General features: G+C 38.3%; 1 protein-coding gene and 2 pseudogenes across 28 annotated transcripts in view; 1 reads left to right on the top strand and 2 right to left on the bottom strand.

Moving 5' to 3' along the window:
• Erc1 (ELKS/RAB6-interacting/CAST family member 1) overlaps positions 1–26,265 on the top strand; it is a 510,100-nt gene that overhangs the window by 21,610 nt on the left and 462,225 nt on the right. Inside the window, exon 1 of one of the 28 annotated variants that reach the window (XM_087182750.1) lies at positions 18,284–18,385. The exons of the other annotated variants lie outside the window; for them this stretch is intronic. The gene's annotated coding sequence lies outside the window, so the exon portion shown is untranslated. Of the gene's footprint in view, positions 1–18,283; positions 18,386–26,265 lie in introns of those variants that run through there. 28 annotated transcript variants of the gene reach the window in all.
• Positions 1,064–1,662, bottom strand: LOC101697409 (U1 small nuclear ribonucleoprotein C pseudogene; annotated as a pseudogene).
• LOC101697776 (selenide, water dikinase 1 pseudogene) lies at positions 1,674–2,668 on the bottom strand (annotated as a pseudogene).

The following is a 26,265-nucleotide window of genomic DNA, read 5'->3' as shown; positions in this document are numbered from 1 at the left end:
AGACTAGGCTACATAGTGAGTTCAAGGGCAGTCCGAACTACATAGTGAGACTTTGTCCCCCCACCCCCCCCAAAAACCCCCCCCCGAAGAAACCTGAAAATGATTAGATCTGTTTGTACCACCAGTGGTATAGGCTGTCCAGTGGGACAGTCTTGCGTATACGACTATTAGCTAAATGCATTATTGGAGAATGTCCTGTCTGGGTTAAAGAGGTGCTCTTAAATTATTAGACTTGACTTTATAAATCAAAGATGCAAAGGAATTGTGCAGCACTCTTACTATGGGAGACTATTGTGTCAGTTACTAATTTTGTCTTTCTAGAATACTGTTCAAGACACTTAAAGATCAGACTGATAGGATAAATATACATAAAATGCAAAGAAACAAACTGCTATGTGACACTATGCTTAGTAATGTGTGCTGTTTGAAAGGACCTTAAGGATGTCTAAAGATTCAAAGTGAATCAACAGTATTGGGTAACAATATAACCTTCAGTTTAGAAGCTGCCTCAAGATTAGGTGCATTTTCAGTTAATATAACAGGAAAAGGCCATGGATTTCATTTTATTAATTGCATCCACTCACAAACTGACCTAAGGTCAGCAGATATGTAGACACAATGAGATTTTTGTTGTTGGTTATATTCTTTAATTGAAGTGATGATAAAGGAAATAGATGTATTAAAAAAAAGAGTGTTATTGGGGGCCAGTGATGTAGCGCAGTGGCGCTGCGCCTGCCTGGCAAGCTCAAAGTCCTGAGTTCGATCCCTGGTATCCCCCCCCCCCCCCAAAAAGAGCTTTATTAATGAAAAAGCAGGTGTCAAACTGGACTTCATAGCTAAGGGAACATCTCATGCACAGGGCCTATTGAAGAGAATGAGCTAGAAGCACACAACTGGAATATTTAATCTCCAGTATAATACTCACAATGCAGAGGGGAAGAAAAAGGAAACCACTTTTAACTAAAAGAGCTGACTTTATTTTCACATTTCACAATACAAATGAAACTATAATTTTCTGCACTTTTGTTTATCCCACTTCTCCCTTCAAAACTATTCTCTCTTTGATAGAAAGAGGGAACAGGTCTTCCTTGTCATGCTGTTAAAAACACCCAGAGCTACAGCACCATGATCTCCTGATAAAGTAGAACGAATAATACAAAACTGATATAAAGAGGCCAACCCTCTAGCTTTATCTGTCTGGTCGAGTCATTCTTTTCCAAGTGGGCTCCATCATGTGCTGAGCTGGAGGTCTCATCATTGTAGGCCCAGGCATCATCAGCATATGGCCTCCCATGGGTAGTCTCATTCCAGGAGCAGATCCCACTAGCATCATCCCAGTAGGAGGGGGCTCATCATTGGCATCATGAGAGGGCCTCCCATATAGGGTTCTGGCATCATACCAGGGTAAGAAGGACGCGGGAGAATGGGTGGAGTTGGGATCATTGCCCCACTGGAGAAGGAGCAGAGACCTGAGTAGAAGGTGTCTTTCCTTGTTGAAGTGCAGTCATTGTTTTGTTAGTCAGGGTTTGAGCCTGCTCTTCCATCCATTTCTGATAGTCTCTCACATTCTCTTTATGTTTCCTACTACTTCAGTGTGCCTTTCTCACAGAAAGAGTCATGGGCGAGATACATATCGCAGTAGTCACAATAAAACTTAGGCATGTTGCTCTGCAGGCCATTGGCCATTCTGTCCTGGGATTCATGTTTTGAGTGGCCACTTGTTGTGTGACTTTGATGATCTGTGGCTTGTCTATGATTCTGGTGGCTCAGTTACCCTTCTGTACAATCCCAATAATCCATGCTTAGTGACCTTTGCTGTATTTGGGGAACTTTATCTCTACACAAAACCAAGCAGCTTGCTCATGTGGTAAACAGATCAGAAGACCTGTTTTCTCCAGGCACATCCCATGCATGAGGCTGAACATGTTTTCATAGGCCTTGCACACAGCAGCCATCTTTGCTAGCATGGGAAGATTGTGAATCAGAAACTGTACCTTGTTCCTCTGTTTGGCCAGGTTCTGTGTTTGGCCCAAAATTCCAAAGCCTGTGCTGATGGTGGCTACATGGGCATTGAATTTGTGCACGAGTCTTGTAGCTGTTATGTTGAGCCATGCCATATTCATCATCATTGCTTCTTGGTATGCCAACTCGATATCTTCTTGGGAGACCACTAGCTTAATTTTATTCCGTTCTTCAGGAATATCCAGCCACTGATACACAGGGACAGCCACTTGTGTTCCCCCTTCACAAGGGGTTTTGTTAACAGAAGGATGTCTCCTGATACTACATTATCTGGCATAAGTTAATTGGGTTGGCAGACAGTTGTAGCCACTCCTCCCAGAACAATCCAGGGATTTAACACTGTTTGGTTACCTGTTACAGGTGTTCCCACTTTCTCTGTTGCATCTTTAGAGCCTTGAATAATTAGGGGCATCACTTTATCCCTTTCGCTGTTGGTCATTTTATTACTGACTCCAAGGAACATCAGGATATTGTCACATTCTGTGACCTGCATTATGTAGCGGTCACTGAGGATATTGGCACATGTTATCCTGGCCATCGTGTGAGGGTCATCTGTAATAGGATAAATGTAATTTATGGTTTGAACCAAGGAAAGAGTACCATGCCTTAAAGGAACAATACAAGTATTCATTTCAGTGCCAAGTTTTGGCATAATGGCTCCCAGAATGGCTCATCTTTTTGCAAGTGGTTCTCTTAACAGTTTCTGCAGGACATCTTGGGGCACTTTGCAGCCTGTGCCCTTCAGTTTAGTGAATCTGGTTAGCTGGAAGCTTTTGTCCAATTCATGACTTTCTGGATTAAAGGACTCCTGTGTAGATGTGGTTCTGGGGCCCTTTCCTTCCTCTCTGTCAGCTATACTTCTGATCCACAGATCCTTGTGCTCCCAGGCCTTGTACATGCAGAGGGTTGGGCATGTGTAGTCCATGAGACCTGTGTCAAAGGCAGTCCAGTGAGGATCACGGCACTTGGGGACACCTTAAATCTCAGACTGCTGCCTTTAACACATTTCTGTTGGTTTGAAGAATGCATGACTGTCCCATCTGCAGCTCAACTGTGTGTGGTACAAACGGATCTAATCACTTTATCTGTCTTTTTACTAATAAAGTTAATAAAAAGCCCATAAAAGCACTGAATCTAGGTAGTTGCTTGAATTTGAATAATTACTGCACAAATAGAAATATTAATAACATTCATACAAATTAAAATTATTATAATTTATTTCATTAAACAAATATAAATTTATATTCATGAATAGTTTAGCAATAATTAATTCTCTAAATTTTAACATGGAAATCTTACAAGTACCCCATTGCTGGTGTATGTAATGTGCATTTACAACTGCTGTAGCACAAATTAGCTGTATTACAATTTTTTTATACCATTTTAATGTTTTCCTTAAGAAACTGTGATATGATGACATCTGGTCTGCTAAATCAGTGCCTTTCTTTGCATTATTGTAGTCAAAGATCCTCTGAGAAGTGGTACATGTTGCTCATTCAGACAGTCATACATGTACCACTGATGATTCAAGATGGAGGGGAATGATCAAATTCAAATTGGAGCCCCTGGCAGTGAGACATACAAATTATGGCCCCATCGTGAATGTGTTACAGGCACAGCGGGCCTGTGCGACACCCTTTGTGCTGCACTGTGCCTTGGGCTGGACAGTGCTGGTGTGCATCCTCCTGGTATGGCCCACAATGTAGGAACCAAGGGGCTGCCTCTTCTCTCCCACTGTGCATGTATGGGCTTTGCAGCCACTCACAAAAATGTCTGTATAATTTTTAATCTGGATTTCTATTTGGAACCTTTTTACGGACTCTAGTTCTTTGCTAAACTGATGAGTAATATTTTTTATCATTTTGTTTAGCTCAGCTAGCTTTTTATTAGTGTCTTCTGTAAACTCCCTGATTTTTTTATTACCATTGTTACCTGATTAGTTATATTTTCTGTGAGCTCACTGAACACCTTCTTGATCTGTTTTCTGTCATCCTTGCAGATAATTTGGGTTTGTGACTTTTGCTTTCCTCCTCAATGATCCATGGATAGGCATTTGGGGAGTTGGGAATTTTGGGAGGTATTTTGTTGCCTTGTTTTTTCATGTTTTTCTTGTTTGTTTTCTTTTGTGCTTAGGTTATATGGTCACTTACTGTAGAAAGACTTTGTTGTTAATATGAAGATCTCTTTATTTAGTCTGCTTTTTAGTGAATCAAGATGTGGCTAACTGTACAGTCCTTTGCCCCTGTCCCAAGATCTGATCACCTCTGTTCGTATGGGTGGTGTGTGCAGTGTTATTGGCCCCTCACCCAGTTCTCTGGGAATGGACTGCAGTACTGTTAATGTCACAAAGGTAATCTGGGTATTGGCATACAGAGAAAACCTATTAATAGCAACAACTATGCAACCCTGGCAATATAAAGTAAATTAGCTACACTGATATCATCCAAGCCAAACTAGATATTGACATAACATTATGTACCACCCTTAACCTTGAAATAGAAGTCTGCAGTTGTGGTATAGTAAACCCTAAGACAAACCAAATATTGACATACAGAAAACACCTACTAAATGTGATGTGCCTCTACTAATGATAGAAAAGGATTCAACAGTAGTAAAACAGAATTAACTGTGTAATGATTTTGCTTAATTATTATACTGTTATACAATATAGGGCTTTGGGAATGGGAGAATGCATTAAACATTTTGAAAAATTAAACAATGGGAGATGAGAAAAGTTAGACAAATGGTCCTATTATGGAGTAGAAGGATATTTATAGAATTAGATGAAGGTAACAGAAAAATGAACAATGAGAAATGGAAGGTACGTGGGGCTGGGGATTTAGCTCAGTGGTTCCGCTGTCTGTCTTGTAAGCACAAGGTCCTGAGTTTGATCCCCAGTCCCCCCCCCCCCCCCCCAAAAAGAGAAATGGAAGATACAAGAAAAAGGGGATAAAAGATAATATGGAAAATAGAAAATATGAAAAATTTAAAGGTTAAAAAAAGGAGAGAAACAATGAGAAAAGAGAAATAAAATGTGTCTAAAAACATTTTTTTTTTTTCTGTGTTTTTAAGTGAGTATTTTTTTCTAGGATCCACAGTTTGGAGTCTAGGAAGTCTCAATTTTCTCTCCCTAGCCTTATGGCCTATGGGTTTGTGAGGTGTGCCCCATATTCCAGAGTTAGTCTGTTTACCCCAAGTTGTGGCAGTTCCCACGCTGAGACATGTCCTTGCTCGTGTTGGTGGATAAGGGAAGGCAATCAGATCTCAGATCTGTGCTGGATGTAGGCAGCAGGGTAAGGGTTCAAATACTTAATGCCAGCAGGCACTTTTAGACCCTCATGTTTCTGAACACACCTCAAGCTAGGTTTATCTTCTGTCCATGGAGTGTGAGTCCTACGTCCTTCCTGTTCTGTGTTTAAACTTCTTAGGGGATCTCTTTGTAGCCTGCTTTCTGTCCGCAGCTATTTCCCCTGACTGTCTTTACCCACTCACTGTAGGAGGGTAACACTGAAGTGATGTTGTTTTTAGTTGTTCTGAGTACCTGATTTAAATATTCAACCCCTTCCCAAAATGGTGCTTGATCAAGTTTTCTGCTGATATGGCGGGTGCCAGTGCTTGAACTCTGGCTGTTGCCTGCTGTGTGGAAGAGTCCCCTTGGAATAAAGTCCCACACTGTTTTTGCAGTTCGTAAACTCTGTAGCCTCCACGGCTGGTTCTCCCTGGATTTCCTGGTCCTGGGCATTTATCTTGCTTTTGGTGAGCCTGATTCTTCTTCCCACAAGCAGCAAGAGCTGGGGAAAGAGTTCAAATTGTTTTCCTTTGTTTCTCTGTGTTGTGGACCATCTTTCCAATTTCTTAGTAGCTTCTAGTTTTTTTCTTTCAATTCCTTCCCATTCCCAGTGATCTTCTCTCTCTCTTTTTTTTTTTGACAGTGTTAGTTTCCAGTGTCTGAATACCAGATCACGGAGAGGCTGAATTTTCCTACCTTTCTAATAGTTTTTAGTATTTTCTCATTCTATCAAATTTCTGGAATTTTGATTATGATGTGTTATGGAGAGGTTCTTTTCTGGTCATGCCTATTTGGGGCGCTATATTCCTCTTGTACTTGAATATGGAATTTTTTCCTTAGGTTTCAAAATTTTTCTGCTATAGATTGCAGTGAATATGTTTTTTATACTTTATGTGCCGTCTTTTCCTTTGTCCTTTATTCCTATGACTCTGAGGTTGGTTCAAGTTTGTATGGTTTCTGGTCATTTTTAGGATATCACTGAGTTGATGATCTACTGTATCCTTCTTATCTTGTATTTCTGATATTCTCCTCTCAGAGTGGTCAAATTTGCCACCTATGCTTTCCTTTGAATTTTTCAAATCATGTGTTTCTGCTTGATTTCTTTTCATACTTTGTAATTCTTTTTTTTTTTTTTTCATACTTTCTAATTCTTACCAAAGTGGTCATTGATGCCTCATATTGTCTTGCTTAACTCAGTTTATTGTTTCTTTTTTTTTTTTTTTTGTCCTGGGGAATGAGCTCTGGTCCTTGTGCTTGTGAGGCAGGTGGTGAAACCACTGAGCTAAATCCCCAGCCCTACTGTTTGTTTCTTATTTAAGCTTACCAGAGATTTATTGGTAAAATCCTGTATTTGATTAATTAAATCCTCTGAGATCATTACATTTCTTATGCATTTGTTTATATTTTATATCTTCTTTTATCTCCTATCTTTTATCTTGTATTTTCTTATATCTGTTTTATATTTTCAAACATTTTTATCATTTGGTTTTTGAATTTTTTGCCTGTAGATTTCTCTACATCATTGTCCATGGGATCAGCTTTTGCGGAGTTAGGGGTGTTGGGGACATCTTGTTGCCTTGCTTTCTTATGTTTCTGTTGATTTTTACACTGTGGCTTGAAGATCAGCTACAGTAGAGAAACTTGTCAGTGCCATGGAGAGTTCTTTTGTTAGAATCACTCTGCATATATTTGGTTATGTTTGGTTCATGTTTGGTTATGTTTTGGTAGTTAATGCCCTTTTTACTCTGCATATAGGGTGTTTTTATGTCCACCCTTCTTCTGGGGGCTTGATCCCCAGAATCACTCAAATGTATTGCAGTTATGTTGATGACACAAAGACAAACCAGATAATGGCATGCAGTAAAAACCAATTAAAAGCCAAAATTATGCCACCATTAACAATATAAATCAGCAATGGTAATAGAGTCAAAGATAAATCAGTTATTGTTATATCAAAAGAACTAATAATGGTTACAACTATAACATTCTTAACAGTAGAAGAGATGTGGATTAATACTGTAGACACAAAGAGAAACCCAATTTTTTGTTTTGTTTTGCTTTTTGTTTTTTTGGTTCTGGGGATTGAACTCGGGACCTTGCGCTTGTGAGGCAGGCGCCGGAACCACTGAGGTAAATCCTCGGCCCAACAAACCCAATATTGACTGACATACAGTAAAAATTTACTAAAAGCAACAACCATGCTACAGTTAACAATAGAGAATAATTCAGCAATAATAGCAGTCAACTCATTAGCTGAAAATTAATAAAACTACAGTTATTATAATAAGGGCGGGGAGGGGAGAGGGAAAAATGAAAAGTAAAATTTGAAAAAGCAAAGGACGATGAGAAAGAGGAGAGAAAGGTGAGATAAGAATCCATGAGAGAATAAAAGAAAGTTAATATAGTTAGGTGAAAGTAATAGACAAAGATAAGAAAAATAAAAATAAAGAAAAAGATAGGGAAAAAAAGGGGCCCGGGACTTAGCTCACTAGTTCTGCCGCCTGCCTCATAAGCACAAGGTCCCGAGTTTGATGCCCAGTACCAGGAAAAAAAAAAGATAGGAAAAAAAGGAACAACAACAAAAATCCCTAAACAAATGAAACACCAAAATAAAATGAAAGCATAAGCAAAATGAGTATAAAAAATTCTTTGAGTCTTCGGGTGAATGGTTTCTTTCCAGGTCCTATGATATTGGAACCTACTAGATAGTGATGGAGCATAATGAATCACAAGTAGAAACTATTTTGTTCTGTCCTACTTTTTACTATGTGAATGTTGAGTCTTGGCCTACCTTTCCCATTGGGCATGGTTAGTCAAGGTTGTTTGTGCATTTCCTTGCTCCCCAGTTCACTGCTATCTCCCACTAGCTTTAGGGCTTGTGGATTGGTGAAGTGCCTCCCTTGCTCCAGAGGTACCTCTGTCCATCCACCATAGGATATGTCTGCTCTTTAAGCTGAGGAGGATCCTTGATCATGTTGGCAGATGGGAAAAGCAAAGACCCCTGAACTCTTCCATTGGACTTAATGTCAGCACTGTGAAACCCAGCCCCCTCAGAAAACCACACAACCTGCCTGGCTTTCTTACCACAGAGGGTGGGACCACTCTGTTCTTTACAACTTGAGCTTGCTGCTTAAATGTCTCAGGTGATCTGCAACTAGTACACCCCTTGACCGATTCTCTCTCTGGTGGCCATTTCCCACTCACTGTGGTAGAGTGACCCCAGTGACCCTGTAGTATATTTGTTCACTGACTTCTGATTCCTGCAGTAGTTCATTGTTAAATAATAAACCTCTTTCCTAAATGGCTTCTGATTATATCATTCTCAAGTATGGTGGATGCTGCAGTGAATTCCTTCTCTAAATCTAGTGGGTCATGTGGAAGGAGTCAATTTTAGAGTAATACCCCTTACTGTATTTGTAGCTTATCATAACCATCAGCTTTTTGGGGGGCTAGGGCTGCTAGTCTGTTGTGTCTCGGGAAGCTCTTTACATTGTGTGGGCTTACCTTGTGTTTGCAGAGACAAGACCTCCTTGCTGGGTCTGGGGCTAGTGTGTCAGACTTAGTTCTTTTCTCTGTGTTGTCTTCAGTTTCTCTGTGGCTTATAGTTTTCCTGTGGGCTCTTTCTTGGTTTTTTTTGGTACCGGGGATCGAACTCAGGTACTTGTGCTTGAGCAGCAGGCGGCGAAACCACTGAGCTAAATCCCCAGCCCAATGTGGGCTCTTGGTTGATCCCTGTAATTCAACTTTTTCTCTTTGCTAATTTTTCCAGGTGTCTAGATTCCAGGTCCTGGATAGGTTGTATTTTGCTGTTGGTTTTTATTCTGCTATTTTGAATCTGTCAAAATATCTTCTTGAACTGTACTTACCCTTGTTTTAATGATGTGGGTTGATACAGATGCCTGTGTGTTGAGATCAAATGAGATGAATGACAGTAGGAATTGTCATGGAATGTCATGCTCATATTTAAGGATTATTTGAACATAGCATCTGTTATTTGAAATAGCACTATGATAGTGTGACAGTTGATCTTATAATTAGCTACTATGTGACTAATAGGTGAGTAGAATATACAGTATAGTTTCACTGCACAAAGACGTGATTCACTTCTTTGGGCAGGATAAGATAGATGAGAGTTCATCACTCTACTCAAAACAGCTTGAAATTTAAAACTTAAATTGCTTATTTCTGAAATTTTCTACTTAATGTTTTTATGTTATGGTTGATCATTGGTAATTGAAATGATAGAAAGTAAGAATATAGAAAAGGGGGGACTACTGTGATAGACCTTTTAGTTTTAGTTTAGTTTTATCTGTTTTGCAGCTTTATGTTCATAGACTCATACTATATATATTCCTTTATGCTTTATGTCTTTGATTCAGCATTTTATTTGTGGCATTTATATTTGTTTTGTGTAGTTGAAGTTTGTTTTCATTACTGTATAGTATTCTATTATAGAAAAAATATGAATTATATTGATGGCTATGTTTTTAGTTTGGGGTTTTTATGAAGTGTGTATATATATATATATTTTATGAAGCATATTACTGTGGCCATTGTTGTACAAGTGTTTTAGTGTATTTGTATATGTATTTCCTAATGTGTATATGGTCAGAAGTGAAAGTTGTGGTTCTAAAATATATGTATGTATGATTTTCATATATATTTGCTGAACAATATTCCTGAGTGGTGTATAAACTTATAGTCCCAAGAATAATGCTCTGGAGTTCCTTTTTTTCATACATTTGGCCAACACTTGGTGTTGTCAGTGTTATTGATTTTGGTAGATTAATAGTGTTATCTCAGTTTTAATTTGCATTTCACTGTTTAATGAGCTTGAATGTTTATATCTCTTGATCATTGGGATTTTTGTGAAATGCCTGTTTAAATATCTTGGTCAATTTTGTCTATTTAATTTATAGACGTTCCTTACATATTTTGGATATGAGCCCTTTCGTTCTGTTGCAATTATTTCTACCTCTGTAGCTTTCTATTTTGGCTTTTTCTTCATGGTACTTTTTTGAAAAACAGGAGTTTTAACATTTTGTGTACTCCAATCAATATTTACCTTTGTGGTTAGTGCTTTTTATGTTTTATTTAAGAAGACTTCTTAGCCAGGCTTGGTGGTACAGGCCTGTAATGCCAACTACTCTGGAGGCAGAAGTGGAAGGATTGTGAGTTGTATTCCAGTCTGGGCAATGTATAGAGAGTTGAAACAACAACAAAACTTTAGAGAAATCTTTGTCCTGTGGTCATGAAGTTACTGTCTTTTATTATTTTTTGGAAATGTCTGGAATTGTGATACACTTTCCTGTGATCTGCTTATATGTAATTGATTTTTATATATAGGCGAGGTAGGAGTTGAGGTTAATTTTTTTCTCACATGATTAGCTAATTTTCTTAGCATTAGTAATTGACGGTTACTTCCTTTTCTACTTCTTTATAATAAAGGCTTTCTTTTCTGTTACATTGGTTTCTTGGTCTAGTTCCACACTTAGTTACTGTAGCTTTATAGAAAGTTTTTAATATTTGAATCTTTTTTTTTTGGTACCAGGGATCGAACTCCGGTCCTTGTGCTTTCGCAGCAGGCAGCGAAACCACTGAGCTAAATCCCTGGCTAGTTTTTAATATTTGTAGAGGAAGTACTCCTACCTTCTTTTTCAAAAGTATCTTCTTAACATTCAGTGTCTATCAATGACTGTCGTAGTCAGTAATCAGAACAGTGTGGAATTGGCATAAGGATAGACTTGTGAATTGAAGAACAGAGTAGAAAGCCTGAAAATAAACCCACACAGTTCTGGTTAATTAATTTTTGACAAACGTTCCAAGATAATTCAATGGGAGGAAAGGATAATCTTTTCAACAAGAGTCTGAGAATAATTGGATATCCATGTGCAAAAAGAAACTCAGATTTTACCTCATAGGAGATAACCTTTGAGTTCTTGGCTCCCCCTTTCTCCTTGTCTGGTGAGGACTTGCTGTGTTGCCCATGTTGGTCTTAAAAAGATTTTCTTCCATGTGATAGCAAAATCATGACTCATAAGAGAAAAAAAGAGACATCTCATCTTTAATATATTTAAAGTTTTCCTCTTCAAAAGACAGTATCGAGAAAATAAAAATACTAACCAGAGAATAGGAAAAAATACTTGCAAATCATATAGATGATAAAGGACTTGTGTCCAGAATATGTAAAGAACTCTTAGATCTGAATAATAAGACAACAGAAGAATAAATGGGCAAAAGATTTGAATAGCTATGTCACCATCATGGTAATAAATTCTTGAAAAGATGCTCATTATCATTAGTCATTAGATATGAGATACCACAATGAGATACTACTCCACACCCATTATAATGGCTAAAATCAGAAAATTGAGATTCTCAATGTTGGCAAGGATGTGAGGAAACTGGGGCATGGTAGGCAAATGTTCAGTCTCTGAACTACGTTCCAGCTTATGCTGGTGGGAATGTTAAAAGTTATAGCTATTATGGAAAATTGTTTTGGTAGTTTCTTTTCCTTTTCTTTTCTTTCTTTCGACAAGATGTTGCTGTGTAGTTCAGGCTGGCCTTGACCTTACTATGTATGTAAGGCTGGTCTAGAACCTACAGTGATCTTTCTGCTTCAGATTCCTGAGTTCTGGGGTTACAGACATGTGCCACCACTCTTGGCTAGTTTTGGTAGTTTCTTAAGTTAAACTTATATTTACCAAATATCTTTAGTCTTTGAAGTCTTAAGTATCTATAAAGAGAAAATGAAAACATGTCCACACAAAGGCTTATATGCAGGTATTCCTAGCAGCATATTCATAATAGAAAAAAACAGGGCTGGGATTTAGCTCAGTGGTGCTGCGCCTGCCTGGCAAGCGCAAGGTCCTGAGTTTGATTCCCAGTACTGGGGGAAACAAAACAAAACAAAAAACAGAGCAATACAAATTTCTCTCAGCTGCTGAGCTGATAAACATTAGAAAGAAACAAATGACTGGTGAATTTAATAATATTAGTAAACCTCAAAAATGTTATGGTAAGTAAAAAGTCGCTGGTTTACAATATTTTTTTTTTGGTACTGGGGATTGAACTTGGGACCTTGCGCTTGCGAGGAAGGCGGCGGAACCACTGAGCTAAATCCCTGGCCCTGGTTTACAATTTTATTTATGTGAAATTTCTAGAAGAGGTAAATCTAGTGGTTTGGTCTGAGTGGAAGTGAGGATTGACTGGAAAATGCATAAGAAGCTTTTTGGGGGTGATCAAATAGTTCTAAGACTGGATTGTGCTGATAGTTGCATAACTGTATGAATTTCATAAAACTTACCAAATTATACACTTTAAATGTATACATTTTATGGTATGTAAATTATGACTTAAAGCTGTTTTATTTTATTATTATTATTATTATTTTTATTTTTGGTACCAGAGATCGAACTCAGGACCTTTTACTTGTGAAGCAGGTGATGGTGGCAGGCAGGGCTGTGAGGGAGTAAGCACTGCTTATCTTGCTTGGATAGAACAAACAGGTACTGGGGCCGGGTGCAATTAGCCAGCAACCCATCGGGTCCATGACAGCCATAATTCAGGGGAAAGGATTTTAATTGGGGTCATGCTGACCTCAGCTGCACCTAAATCAGCAGAGCCCTGCCACTTCACAGATCAGGACTTAGGCCTCAGTGACAGCCATTAGCAAAGGAGCAATACTAGCCCAACTCTGCTATCTGACATGCCCATTTGAGTCACATAGGGCTTTGGTCTGACTCCTGATATAAAATAGTATAGCCGAATTAGGGAAAGCAAGAGGCAAGTGCCACTCATAGCCTGCTGGTAATGGGTGGGGACGTCTGCTACACCCTGTATTTTGCTAAATTTACCAAATCTTATGCATTCTAATAGCTTTATCTGTAAATTCTGTTGAATTTACAACTAAAATAATCATGTCATTTGTGAATACTATTTTGTTTTTTGTGATTCTTGCACCTTTTTCTTCCCTTTCTTCAGTGGCTGGGATTTCTGTCATGAAGTTGGAAAGAGTAGTGATAGGAGAGGTCCTTGTTGTTTTCCCCATCTCAAAGGGAAATCATGTATGTTTTCTCCTTTGAGCGTGATGTTGTCAAGGGCATACACATAAAACAAGGCAAGGTCAAAGCCTAGGCTTTGCTGATTCCACTGATAAAGATACTTGAGCCCCTTTAGATTTAGGCACTTCTTTCATTTACATGGTCAGTAGAAAGGTAAACTACAAGTATTGCAAATCTGTGGTCTTTGTCCCATGTACCAAAAAAGGAAAACACAGAAGCAAAACTGCCTGCATTATGAGCTATGGGATACTATATTAATGAAGAGCTCATTCTAGATTGCTAAATGGTTTTGTATGCTGTACCTCTGTTCTAAGGCAGGCAGGCTAAAAATCCCATGTCTCATTAGAACCCAGGAAGCCAGGAGAAACTGTGTCATGACAGCCTCTAAGGGAGATAATGAAGTGGCAGGAGACAACTGACAGTAGCTAGCATCTTATAGGCCTCTACCATCATCTGTTCTGGGAGGCTTGCAAATAAGCTAAAGGCTTCCAAAGCACCATAGTGGCGCTGTTCCTCTACAGATATTTGTTGTATATAGTTTCTTTTTCACACAACCCTTATTAGATTAAGAAACTTTTCTTCTCTTGTAAGATTTTTAATCATTGGTAAATGCTAGTAACTATCTTCTTTTCCTATTGAGATTGAACTTATTTTCTTTTTTAACCTGTTAATTTGGCCAACTATATGGATAGTAAAATTAAATTTTTACCAATTAAAGAATTTCTTAGTCATGTGGTGGCACACCCCTGTAATTCTAGCACTGCGGGTGGCTGAGGCAGGCAGATTGTGAGTTCAAGTTCAGCATGGGCAACTTAGCAAGACCTTGTCCCCAAAAAAACGTTGAGGATGTAGCTCAGTGCGAAGAGCCCAGTACCACACATATAAAATTCTTGTTTTCCTTTGAAAGTTTCACTTACTTGGAAAAAAAAAAAGCTCTGATTGTCTGCTTTTTTTCACTTGTCCACATATGATTCACTGTTGCTAAATTTTCAAGGAAGAAAGACTATACTGAGTGCCTGATAGATCAATAAGTTATTATTAAAGATCTAAGAGATTGATGGGTTTTGAAGTTATAATTAAAGATCAAAGAGATTCAGGGTTTCTTCTGAAACAAGAAGTAGCTGTGTTTTATGGTATATCCCTTGAAAGGCCACAAAGGTGTCTGTTTTATCTTCCTGGTACCCTTTGCTTTCATTAATGGCAGGTAATTTTGAGTATTTCAAATAATTTTTCATGTCTTTCCTGAAAACTTATTGTATTAAATTTAGGCTGAACTTTTGCTCAATGTTATATTATCATGTATTTAAATATGAAGTTATTAAGTAGAAAAAGTTAGACTTAATATGATCTTTCCAGTGATTAGGTGGGAGACAATTTTAAAACATTACCAACTTTCTTAACCCATTTTGAAATAATTTGATTATTATTATGCTTCAGGCCTGGTAATAATTCTTTTTGTCATTTTTCCTTTTTTGTTTGTTTTTTCTTCAGTGCTTGGGATTGAATACAGGGCCTTATGCATGGTGGTCAAGTGCTTTACCACTGAACCATGGGCCTAGCTATTTTTTATTTTTTGAGATGGGATCTTGCTGTTTTGCCCATGCTGACCTCAAACTTCAGGTCTCCATTGATCCTCTTGCCTCAGTCTCCTGAATAGCTGCGACTACAGATGTGGACCATTGTGGTTGGCTGTCTGACAGTTCTCAGTTTTGATATAGCTGCAACTTTTATTTGTTTTTTTGGTGACTACTAAAAACAAGTTAATTGAAAGTGTAAAATTGTTAGGATTAAACCTAAAAATGCTAGTAAAGCATAAATATGCTATTGTATATCTGTATAACAAATATATATATACACACACAGAGTAGGCTGAATGTTAAGTCATAAAGATTTCATTTAAATATTTGCTAATGAGATGAGAAGTAGTAAAGCTGCTCTGTCATACTTCATGAAGTTTTCTCCTTACTTTGGGTCATTTAAATAGATGATCTTTTCCTTTTCATGGGCTTACTCGATCCAAAGATAGGATTCTTTTGCTTTTGTTTGTTCTGTTTTTTTGAGACAGGTCCTATTATGTAGTTCAGACTGGCCTTGAACTCACTGTGTAGCTCAGGCTGGCCTTGAAGTTGTGATCTTTCTGCCTAGTGCTAGGATTACAGGTATGCACTGCCACATCCAGCTAAAAGATATGAATGTGTTTAAGACCCTTCACAACCCATTTTGAGACTTGCTGCTTTCCAAATACTTTTGTTGTTTTAGGGAAGAAAACAAGTATTTATCTAGTATCTGTAATTTTTCACTTAAACTTTTTTTATTAAATTTTATTTTATTCCATTCTTCCCCTCAAGCCCCCTCCTTTCCCTATGTACAAAACTTTGTTTCCATTTCTTCCTTCCATTTTCACTTTTTATCTTGTCCCTTCCTTTCTCCCTTCCTCCTCCCTTGTTCCCCTTCATATTTGAACACTTTTTCCCCATTTTCCAACATCCATTATATATTTCAGTCCTTATTTCTACTTTTGGTTTCTCACACCAGAGAAACAATGTGATAATTAAAGATGTGTGTCCGATTTATTTCACTTAAGTCACTTAAACTTTTAAAAAGTTACAAAATGTTTCAGATATGAAAGAAATATAGAGGATTGTTTAAAATCTATATTTCCTACCCAGCCTAAGAAAGAAAATACTGTAGAATTAGAAGTCTTTGTAGAATTCTCCCTGATTATATAAGTGTTTTTATTTACCAACAATGATGTGGATGTTTAATCTTTAATTTTGTTTTTTTTTGGTATTGGGGATTGAACTCGGGTCCTTATGCTTGCTAGGCAAGAGGTGGAACCACTGAGCTAAATCCCTGGCCCTTGGATGTTTAATCTTAACCAATAACACTGACCTACAGTCAAGATATTTTGGGCTGGATTTCAGAATATTTCAGATTTAAGAAGGTGATGTTATACACATAATATATATTACTTAACTTTTCAAGCAGGTATCAGGGAATGCTCTATAATTCCTTCACCACACATTGGTATTTCTGTACCAGCCCAGGCCTGGTTTTGCTACCATGTTAATTACATGATTTTTGGATTTTCAGATATTTTTGGAATGTAGATTTGTGGATAAGATGTTGTGAGTAAGTAATGTATTTAAAAATTATTTTTGTATTTAAAATATTTTAATATTATACATATAACACTAATGTTAATAATTTTGATATTAATACTTTAATATTTTATAGTATTTTTACTCTGTTGCCCCAGCTGGCACAGACTCCTTGTCTTGAATTTCTGGGGTCAAGTGATGCACCTGCCTTGGCCGTCCTGATAGCAGGAAATACAGGAGCACACCACCATGCCTAGCTTAACGTATTTATTTTGTTAGTTTAGTTCATTACTCTGGTAGGATTTATTGAACTTTGTGTTGAACTAATAAGATATAGTATAACATGCAAGGGAACTAAAGATACAATTTAAAATTTTAGGATTTAAAAATACTAGTATTCACTGGAGCAGAGAGGAGTGGAGTCATTGGGGCAGACTACTGAACCTAGAATTGACTCTTGAAGTAAGCGACACAGATTACTAATAGAAGTGGAGAGCAACTGTGATTAGCAACCTTGTGTTTACTTCTAAGTATCCACTTGACAAGATATTTGTCACGGTGAGAACTTTGAGAGAACTTATAATTAACTTGGTAAACTGATAAGAATTATTAAAAACTGCAATTAACTTGATTATAACTGAGTTACTCACCCCTCCATAAAAAAAGGATGAAATGGTAACTGTCAAGTGTTATGATGGTGCCTTTAAATTGATGTCCTTACTGCTCCTGGGAGAGGTGGTCTTTCAGGCAAGTATGGCACTCCTCTAGCTTCTAGTTCCTACTCAATATTGGAGAATTAGATTAAGGTCATATACCAGATGTATGGTGTTAGCAAACCTAATATTATTCAGTTACATGCTGGAGAAGGGGGCAGAGACATCTGTTCTTTCTTTAATGTGTAGCTTGTTTTTTGAACCTACCACACAGATATATTAGGAGTCAGTATCCTTGCCTAGCACATTACCCTATAATTTAGTGCTGAATGGAGATCCTTATTTATAGTGAAACTTTTTTTAAAATATGAAAATAATACTTGCTCAATATAAAAGAAAAGGGGGAAAAGTATACAATCAAGGGAAGAAGTGGCTGTATCTGATTTTTCAGAAATAGGTTGTTACCATCTAAATCATTCCTGTGTATATACAGACATATATGTACATATCTCCTTTTGGATTACTGTATTGTATGCATAAGTACCCCCTTCCTCAGTGCTGGGGATTTGAGCCCAGGACCTTCACACTGAGCTACATCCTCAGTCCCCCACCCCTCTATATTTTTTTGGAGACAGGGTATCACTAAGTCAAAGTTGTCCAGGGTGAAATTCAATTTGTGATCTTCTTGCCTCAGCTTCCCACAGTGCTGGGATTATAGGCATGCATCACCATGCCTGGCTAAGCATTGTATTTTATAATTTGGAAATAACATAGTTTATTACAGTCATTTGTTGGAAATTTAAGTTGTTTTTTCTTTTGTGGGTATGCACAATACAATAATTGAATATTATTACACATATTTCCTTGAACTCATGAAAATGTTTTATGGAGAATATTTTTTAATGTGAAATGCCTAGTTCAGATGGTAGGGACATTTCAAATTTTGATAGATTTTGTCAAATTGTACTTCAGTGGAATTAAAAATTTTTGGTCAGTTATTAATCTTTTCATAGAGGGCTTGAGGTAGCAACATTTCTTGTCGTTAGTAATATTTATACCCTTTTGAAAAAATGAACAAAAAAATTTAAAAATATTGAAATACAGTGTTTAAAATCCTTAAATGATTTTCTTTCTTTTTAAAATTTTTGGTACCAGGGATCGAACTTGGGCCCTTGCGCTTGTGAGGCAGGTGGCGGAACCACTGAGCTAAATCCCCAGGCCTTTAAATGATTTTCTGATATTAAACACTAATTACTGGTGAGTATAGCAGGTTAACTATTAATTTTGAGATTTAGGTCATATTTACATATAGGGCTTTAAATAGTAATGAGTGGTGTGTTATGTTTTCTGATTTACCTTATATATATAGCACACATATCAGCCTATTCAGTTGTAATTAATTTGAAGTAGGTTACTATGTTGCTATTAAAGAATTTTCTAGTTTCAGTTGTCTTATGGATATTTGGTGTTCCTTTGGAGATGGAGGTTGTAGAGAGCTATTATTATCCTTGTAATCTACCAGGAAAGAGTGAGAGAATGCTCTCTGCCACATGCCATGCTTATAGCTATTTGTGGGAAGAGTGAGAATTAAAGGTCACATGTAATCATTGTGTGGAGAAATATTTTTACTTTTGAGTATACTGCAGGATTCAGGGTAGGTTATTAGGGATATTTGGGGGTAGGGGTGGATTATGGGGCATTTTCTCTCTAAGTATGATATCACCTATAGGGATCAATGCTTTTCTTCTAGGGACAGATGATCCTGGAAATTCTGAGTATTCACTGTGTATTTTTCATGATCTGACTCACAACCTTTGTGGTTGAATAGTAATGGCCAGGTGTGAACTCAGTTTTTTTTTTTTTTTTTCTTTGGTACCGGGCATCGAACTTGGGACCTTGCACTTGCGAGGCAGGCACCGGAACTACTGAGCTAAATCCCCGGCCCTAAACTCAGTTTTGATAATATGAAAAGTAGGAAAGTGCAGAGAATTGATCTCTATAGCTATTCCTCTTCCAATTTCTACACAAAAGATCATGCATTGTATGCTTCTACTTAGATGAAGTATCCAAAATAGGTAAAATTATATAGAGAGGCAATAGATTATTGGTTGCCAGGGCCTGAGGATTGGTAAACAGTAAGTGACTGCTTATGAATTTGTGGGGTTTCTTTTTACAGTGATGAAAATATTCTGTACTTGTTGGTGATGGCTGCACAGATTTATGAATATAGTTGACCCTTTTTGGGTTTTGTATTTTTAACCAACTGCAGATCAAAACTACTCAGGAAAAGTATCTATAATGAACATATACAGAAATTTGTTCTTATCTATTTCCTAAGTAATACAACATCACAGCTATTTATACTAGGTATTATACATAATCTAGAAATGATTTAAAGTATATTGGGAGGATATACATAGGTTTTATGCAAATACTGTATGCCATTTTATATAACAGACTTGAGTATTACGAATTTTGGCACCCATGGGAGTTCCTGGAACCAGTCCCTCACCAATAACATATATCTCAAAAAAAATGCTGAAACAAAAATGAAAAGATGCAGAGAAAATTATGATTCTCAGTGGGATATTGTGGGATGGGGTGGGAGAGTATTGGAGAATGGAAATTTTAGAAAGCCAGAAATGTTCCTCTGGGGTTTCTAATATGTCCTAAACCTTGAACTTGAGAAGTTGTATCAGAGTGTGCGTCTATTAATGATTACACTGTCATGTCCTGTAAATATGTTGTGCTGGGATAATAAAATTGAGTATCAATAGATTGGAAAGATAAGATTGTATAGTGAAGGAGGCTATTTGCTATCCAAACAGGAAGTTGTAGCTATAGAATTGGAAATAATTATATTATAAAGATGAGAATTGATATACATGATTAATTAAGTAATGGGAGTTAGAGACTAAAAATAGAATGAATTTGTTAAACCAGGGAACATAGGGAGAGGGGGAGGGGAAGGGGAGGTTGTTTAGGCCAATATACCTTTTCTTTGGATATCTTTTTTTTTTGGTACTGGGGATTGAACCTCGGGTCCTTGCGCTGGCGCAGCAGGCGGCGAAACCACTGAGCTAAATCCCTGGCCCACTTTGGAAATCTTTATACTACCCTTTCCCAAGTAGTTTTTATTTTGTCCTGACTATAAGAATGGTATGTGCTCATAGGAAAAAAAAATTATGGATTGGATAGATGTATAAAAGTGAGATCATTACTAGAAATCCTACTATCTAGAGTTGTGTAACCCATCATGATTTTTTTAACACAGATGGAATCTCTGTTCATAACTTTTTTCTCTCTTTGATTCAACAGTGTGTCACAAAAATCTGCAACACTAAATGTAGAGCCACTGCATCATTTATACTGAGATAGTATATTAGTTTGCTAGGGCTGTTGGAACAAGTCTCAAACTTTGTGCAATTTATTCCCTCATAATTCTGGAGTTAGAAGTTCAAAATCAAGATGTTGACAAGGCCAGGGTCCCTCTGAAGATGAGAGAATTCTTCCTTTCTTCTTTGTTATGGTTTAAATCTAAAATGGCCAAAACCTCATATGTCTGTAAGGTGATTGGATTATGGAGACATTATATCTGACTTACTCTTAGGAGACGGGCTCTGGTTAGAAGAGGCAGGACATAGTGGGTGTGACCTGGAAGGGTATATTGCCTTCCCAGTTCCTTTTTTCACTCTCTGCTACTTGGCTGCCATGAGGTGAGCAGCTTTTCCACCATGCCTCTGTGCTGTGTCATCCTGCCTTGGAGCCAGTTGACTATGGACTGAAATGCCCTTCTTTAAATTGTGGATGTCAGGTATTTTGTTCCAGTAACAAGAAAATGACTAAGAAAGATTTTGGTACTAGAGAAGTTGGGTATTTGCTGTGACACTGCCTGACCGTGTGCTTCAGAAACTTTTGAAACTGGTTTCTGGGAAGAGTTTGGAAAGGTTTGAAGATGCCAGCTGGAGAAACATCCCTAAGGAAAGCTTGATGTGATATTTTGATTAGAGCTCAGAAGACCAGAATGCTGATAGAAATACAGATGATAAAGAAAGCTTGATGTGATATTTTGATTAGAGCTCAGAAAACCTGAGTGCTGATAGAAATACAGATGATAAAGGAAGTTTCAGTTGGGAACAAAGACTCCATTGGGATTTGATTTGATAACCGTGTGTATTATACTGTGGCAGAAAATTTGTCTACATTTTGCTTATGTCCTGAGATTTGCAGGAGACTGAGATTAAAGGTAGCAGAATAATTAATTTGGCAGTAAAAATTTCAAAGCAGCCCAACATTCAGGCTGTAGCATGGTTACTGCTTGTTGCTTTTAGCAAAATCTACATGAAACAAAAGCATAAAGCCCATTTAAAAAGTTTTCAGTTTTGCCAGATGGAGCAAAGATGGAGCAGAGGAGAGCTTGCTTGATGAAAAGACTAACATTAAAAAGATCCAAGTACTTTGATCAGGACAGTAGTAAAGATGGCTTGAGAGCATGTCAGGAGTCAGCAGAACCCCGTCTTCTGCTCTCATAGTGGAAGTCTGTAAAGCTTTCATTTGAGAAGTGCATCCTAGGGCACCATGCCAGAGAAGGGCCACCTACAGAATTGGTTTGCCAGTATTTGTTTCACATTTCTTGGTCACCTGGAGGCCTCTGTAGCCATGATTCATGGAGGCCTGGGTATTGCTCGAGCTGGTGTTAGACCTTGGGATCATCCATAGGGTGCTAGTTTTATGGGCATGGAGAATGCAGGAGTTGTTGGGTCAGGGAGGCTTTCACCCAGATTTCAAAGGAAGTCTTGAGAGGCCAGACAGTATACTCCTGAGAGGGCAGTGTGTGAAGCCGTGAGAGTGAAGCTGAAAGTTCATTAGAGACTCCAGAAAGTTGGAGGTGCCAGGAACATGGTATTTAGGCCAAGGGAAACTCACAGGCCATAAGTTGAGTCCCCCAAGAGAAACTGTGTGGAGTGCAACCTCAGAACCCTTGCGGTTGGGGCTGTCTTATCTTGTTGCCACAACTTGCCTAGGTGCTGGAATTGGAACTATAGGATTTAATATTTGCCCTTTTGGGTTTCAGTTTTGCTTTGGTTTCTAATCCCTTTATTTGTTTTAAAATTAAAAAAAAAATTTTTGGTACCAGGAATCGAACTGGGGTCCTTGCACTTGCGCAGCAGGCGGCGAAACCACTGAGCTAAATCCCTTGGCCTATTTCTCTTTTTATTGGAATGAGAATGTTTACCCTGTGCATTTGTATGTCAGCAGTGTTTTTCTTTTGTTTTGTTTTGTTTTTTGTACTGGGGATTGAACTTGGGTCCTTGTGCTTTCACAGCAGGTGGCGAAACCACAGAGCTAAATCCTCGGCCCAGGGTTTTACTTTTTGATACTTAACAGGAGTTTACAGCTAACGGTTTACCTTGAATCTTAGAGGATACTTTGGACGTGGACTTTTCAGCAGTACTGGAACTGTTAAAATTTAGAACTGTTAAAACTTCAACAACTCTTAGAGATGCATTAAATGGATTTTACATAAAGAAACGCACGGGTCTCATGGGGGTTGGGCAAAATGTTATGGTTTAGGTCTAAAATGGCTCCCAAGGCCTCATATGTTTGGAAGGTGATTGGATTATGGGGGCAGGGCATTATAGTTAGCTTGGTATTAGGAGATGGGGTCTGGACTGAAGAGGTAGGTTATAGTGGGTGTGACCTAGAAGGGTATATTGCTTTCCTGGCTCCTTTTTTGACTTTGCTAAATGGCTGCTGTGAGGTGAGCTGCTGTTCCTCTCCTGTGCTCCTGTGCTCCTGTGCTGTGCTATCCTGCCTTGGAGCCAACTATAGACTGAAATGTAAGCCAAAATAAACCTCTTTTCCGTTTAAGTTGGGGGTGTTGAGTATCTTGCGGCAGCAATGAGAAAGTGACTGACAGGCACTCTTCTTGGCTTTTGGAGGCCCCTGACAATCTTCTGCTTTTTTGGTTTGTAGTCATGTCTTTCTGATCTCTGCCTCTGTCTTTAACTGGCCTTCTTCCTAGTATGTATCTGTGTCTAAATCTCCTTTTCTTTTCTTAGATGAAGACATCAATCATTGAGGGCCTCCCCTACATTTAGTATAAACTTGTCTTACATCTGCAAAGACCCTAATTTTCAAGTAAGATCATAATTTTTTTTTTTGAGACAGGGTCTTGCTATGAAGTTTGGTAGTACAGGTTGGCCTCAAACTGGTGGCAGTCCTCCTGCCCCAGGCTCCTGAGTGCTGAGATTATAGGCATGTGCCACCACACCTGACAAGATCATATTCTGAGGTCTGGGTAGACAGTAGTTTTTTGGGGAACATTCTTTAAGCCATTATGGATAGAAACCCATTTGGTAGTTTGTTTTACGTTACTTACACAGTGTAGCCAATGAAGTATATAGTCATTTAAATTGTAATTTTTCACTATTATGGTCATAATGGAGGCAGGAAGCAATATGTGTAATAGAACATAGGTAATCTAGCTGGCCACCATCTGGGCATCCAGATGGTACTTCCTTGCTTATCAGTAATCAGATGTATTATACTCACTTACTTTGATCTTCTTAGCCATCTTTGGAAGAAGATATTGCATCCATTTCATAGATGAGGATACTGGTGATATGATAAGTTTGTTAAGTAGTGAAACTGAATCATAACTAGGAGATCTATGACTCAAATAGTTCTTCATAGATGTTGGAAGCATAGTCAGCCAGTTTTTGTGCTGTGTCTCTTATTATTTTAGACCTATTGACAAAAGAAGTACATTTTTCTTTTAGGGGCAAACATACCCTCTTGGTTTTAGCTGTTAGGAGATCTAGTCGTCTGCATGTTGTATACCCACTGGTGCTAGTGAGTCTGTCTGGTCTTAGAGGAAGGCAACACTGTGGGCAAGTTTGTCTAGGCTGTCAGGTTCTTTCAATTATTAGTTTAAGGCACTCCAGTATTACTTTAAAAGCATCTTCGAAAAAGAAATCTTCCAAATAGCAGAGTAGGGATAAAGAAAGCTGTCCAGTTAACTCCCTCAAGGCCCACAACAACTTTAGAAGGGGATGAAACGCACTCCAATAAGAAACTAGAACTAAGGCTGGGCATTGTGGCTTATGCCTGTAATCCCAGCACATGGGAGGGTGAGGTAGGAGGATTGTCTTGAGTTCAAGGCCAGCCTGGGCTACATAGTGAGTTCAAGGCCAGCCTGAACTACATAGCAAGACCCTGTTTCAAAAAAACCCCCCAAAACTAGAATTGAATAAGTTGCCCCAGGGTAACTTGTGCACTACATCTAGAGTTACTCAAGACTCCTGTGAATTAATTGTAATACTCTTATGTGGGGGCCTTGTAGGCTATCTGAGGCACCATCATCACTTGCTGTCTGGGCATTTTTTCTTGGCTACCATGGTGAGGGATGACCTCATCCTTCTCTAGTAACAAGGACAGCCCCTTTTCCAATGCCTAGGGTCTTCTTCCGTGTTCTGACAGGTCCAACAAGGGCTAGGCAGTTTCTGAGAGCATTCCTTTGCCCAGTGCCCCATTTGTTTACACTTGAAGGACTCTGACTTGCTTTTATCACTGTTTGAATTACCTCAGATTCCCCTAGTGCTATGGGCTTTGTCATGAGCATGGCTTTAGCCTGTTTCTTTTTCTTATTCAGTTCTTGTTTGTCCTCTACTTCATCACAGTTATTGAACAACAAATAACCAGTTGACTTTGTCGATCAACTGGCTTACTTTGGTTTGTGGGCCCAGTTGAAGTTTCCAGAGCTTTTTCCTAATATCTAGAGCTGACTAATAAGGTACTATCTTAGGATAACCTGACCTTTTCTAGATTCTCTAGACTCAAAGTCTAATTTAATATATGAATCTGGGGTCCTGTGATAAGTCAACTCAGACGTAGTATGCTGTGGACTCAGGAGATGGCCTTTATTGCTTGAGGTTATGGACTGAGCAGGTTGCCAAGGAGGAGGAACTCATAGAAAGAAGGCCTCTGTAGCATCAACAGAGGGCTCATTACTTCTAGAGTATAGATCAAGCCTCAGGTAGGGAGCCATAAAGGCTTGAATATAAGGCACCTCTGACTATTTTTCTTGATTGTTACAGTAGAAATATAATTGAAATATGGCATTATAGTTTAGGCTGCCAAGGGGTGGCCACATCTCCCCAAGTGGATACATAGGCCATTTTTTTTACACAAAAATATAATAAGATGATCTCTTTGAAGGATCTTAGGATGGAACTCTTCCCAATGGTTGAGGATGGAATTGGAATGATGAAGCATTTCCCATGACAGGTCTGTTGATAGGAGTAGAAACAAGATTTTGTCCTGAGCCTTTCAGCCCCAGGGACATGACCTGGTTTTGCTGAATTCCTTGGGATTAGGTCATAGAAGCCATGTAGAGCCTTTTCCTGGGGTAGTTTCACATGGAAACCCAACAGAGCATCCTGTAGATTTTCTATAACCCTTTTCAGCTTATATCAGTGTGTCTCTTAGAGATAAGGCTGAACTCCGTGGGGCTGGACATCTTGGAACCTTAGAATCTTTTCTGTGTCTGCAGAGTATACACACAGAGTCCAGATCTGGGATGCCTTACTGGCTGTGTGTCAGCCAGTTTTAAATATTCTGTTTTGGAAGAGGTAGTAATTGCCTTGCTCATCAGAACCCCAAAACTCCATAGGATTCCCCAGAGATATGGCTCTCAGTCCCTCTGGTGGAGAAATGGGCATTTCCACAGATGATATTCTATTAACTGACAGTCTAAAAATTGGAAGTAAAATCTGTTGCCAGAAAAACTTCAAGCCACAAAGCATACTGGTTTGCTGATAAAAGCTCAAGTCAGGCACTATGTAAATTAAGTTTGCAAATACAAGTTGCACATTCTTTCAGATGGAGCATAAATTTAAAGCCACAGTTTTCACAGTGAAAGCAAAACTGAGTAAAAAGGAGAGCAAACTAATATTAGCAAACTACTTCAGAAGTGCCAGCCCCAAGCGGGCTTAGGAAGTTAACTAGAGTTGGCTAGGCTGTTGCTTGATGGCTAGTGGGGTGTGGCAGGAATTTTAAAATGGACAAATTTTTCACTTCCCAAGTAGGAAGACACTGTATTTCTTAACCCTGTTTTTTGAGATATCCAGAACCAA

Source organism: Heterocephalus glaber, unplaced genomic scaffold (assembly GCF_053883595.1).
Source record: "Heterocephalus glaber isolate CG9 unplaced genomic scaffold, H.glaber_assembly_v1.0 deba00000281, whole genome shotgun sequence".
Classification (NCBI taxonomy): domain Eukaryota; kingdom Metazoa; phylum Chordata; class Mammalia; order Rodentia; family Bathyergidae; genus Heterocephalus; species Heterocephalus glaber.
Note: the sequence above shows the minus strand (reverse complement) of the source record. Positions and strands in the feature narration are given on the sequence as shown.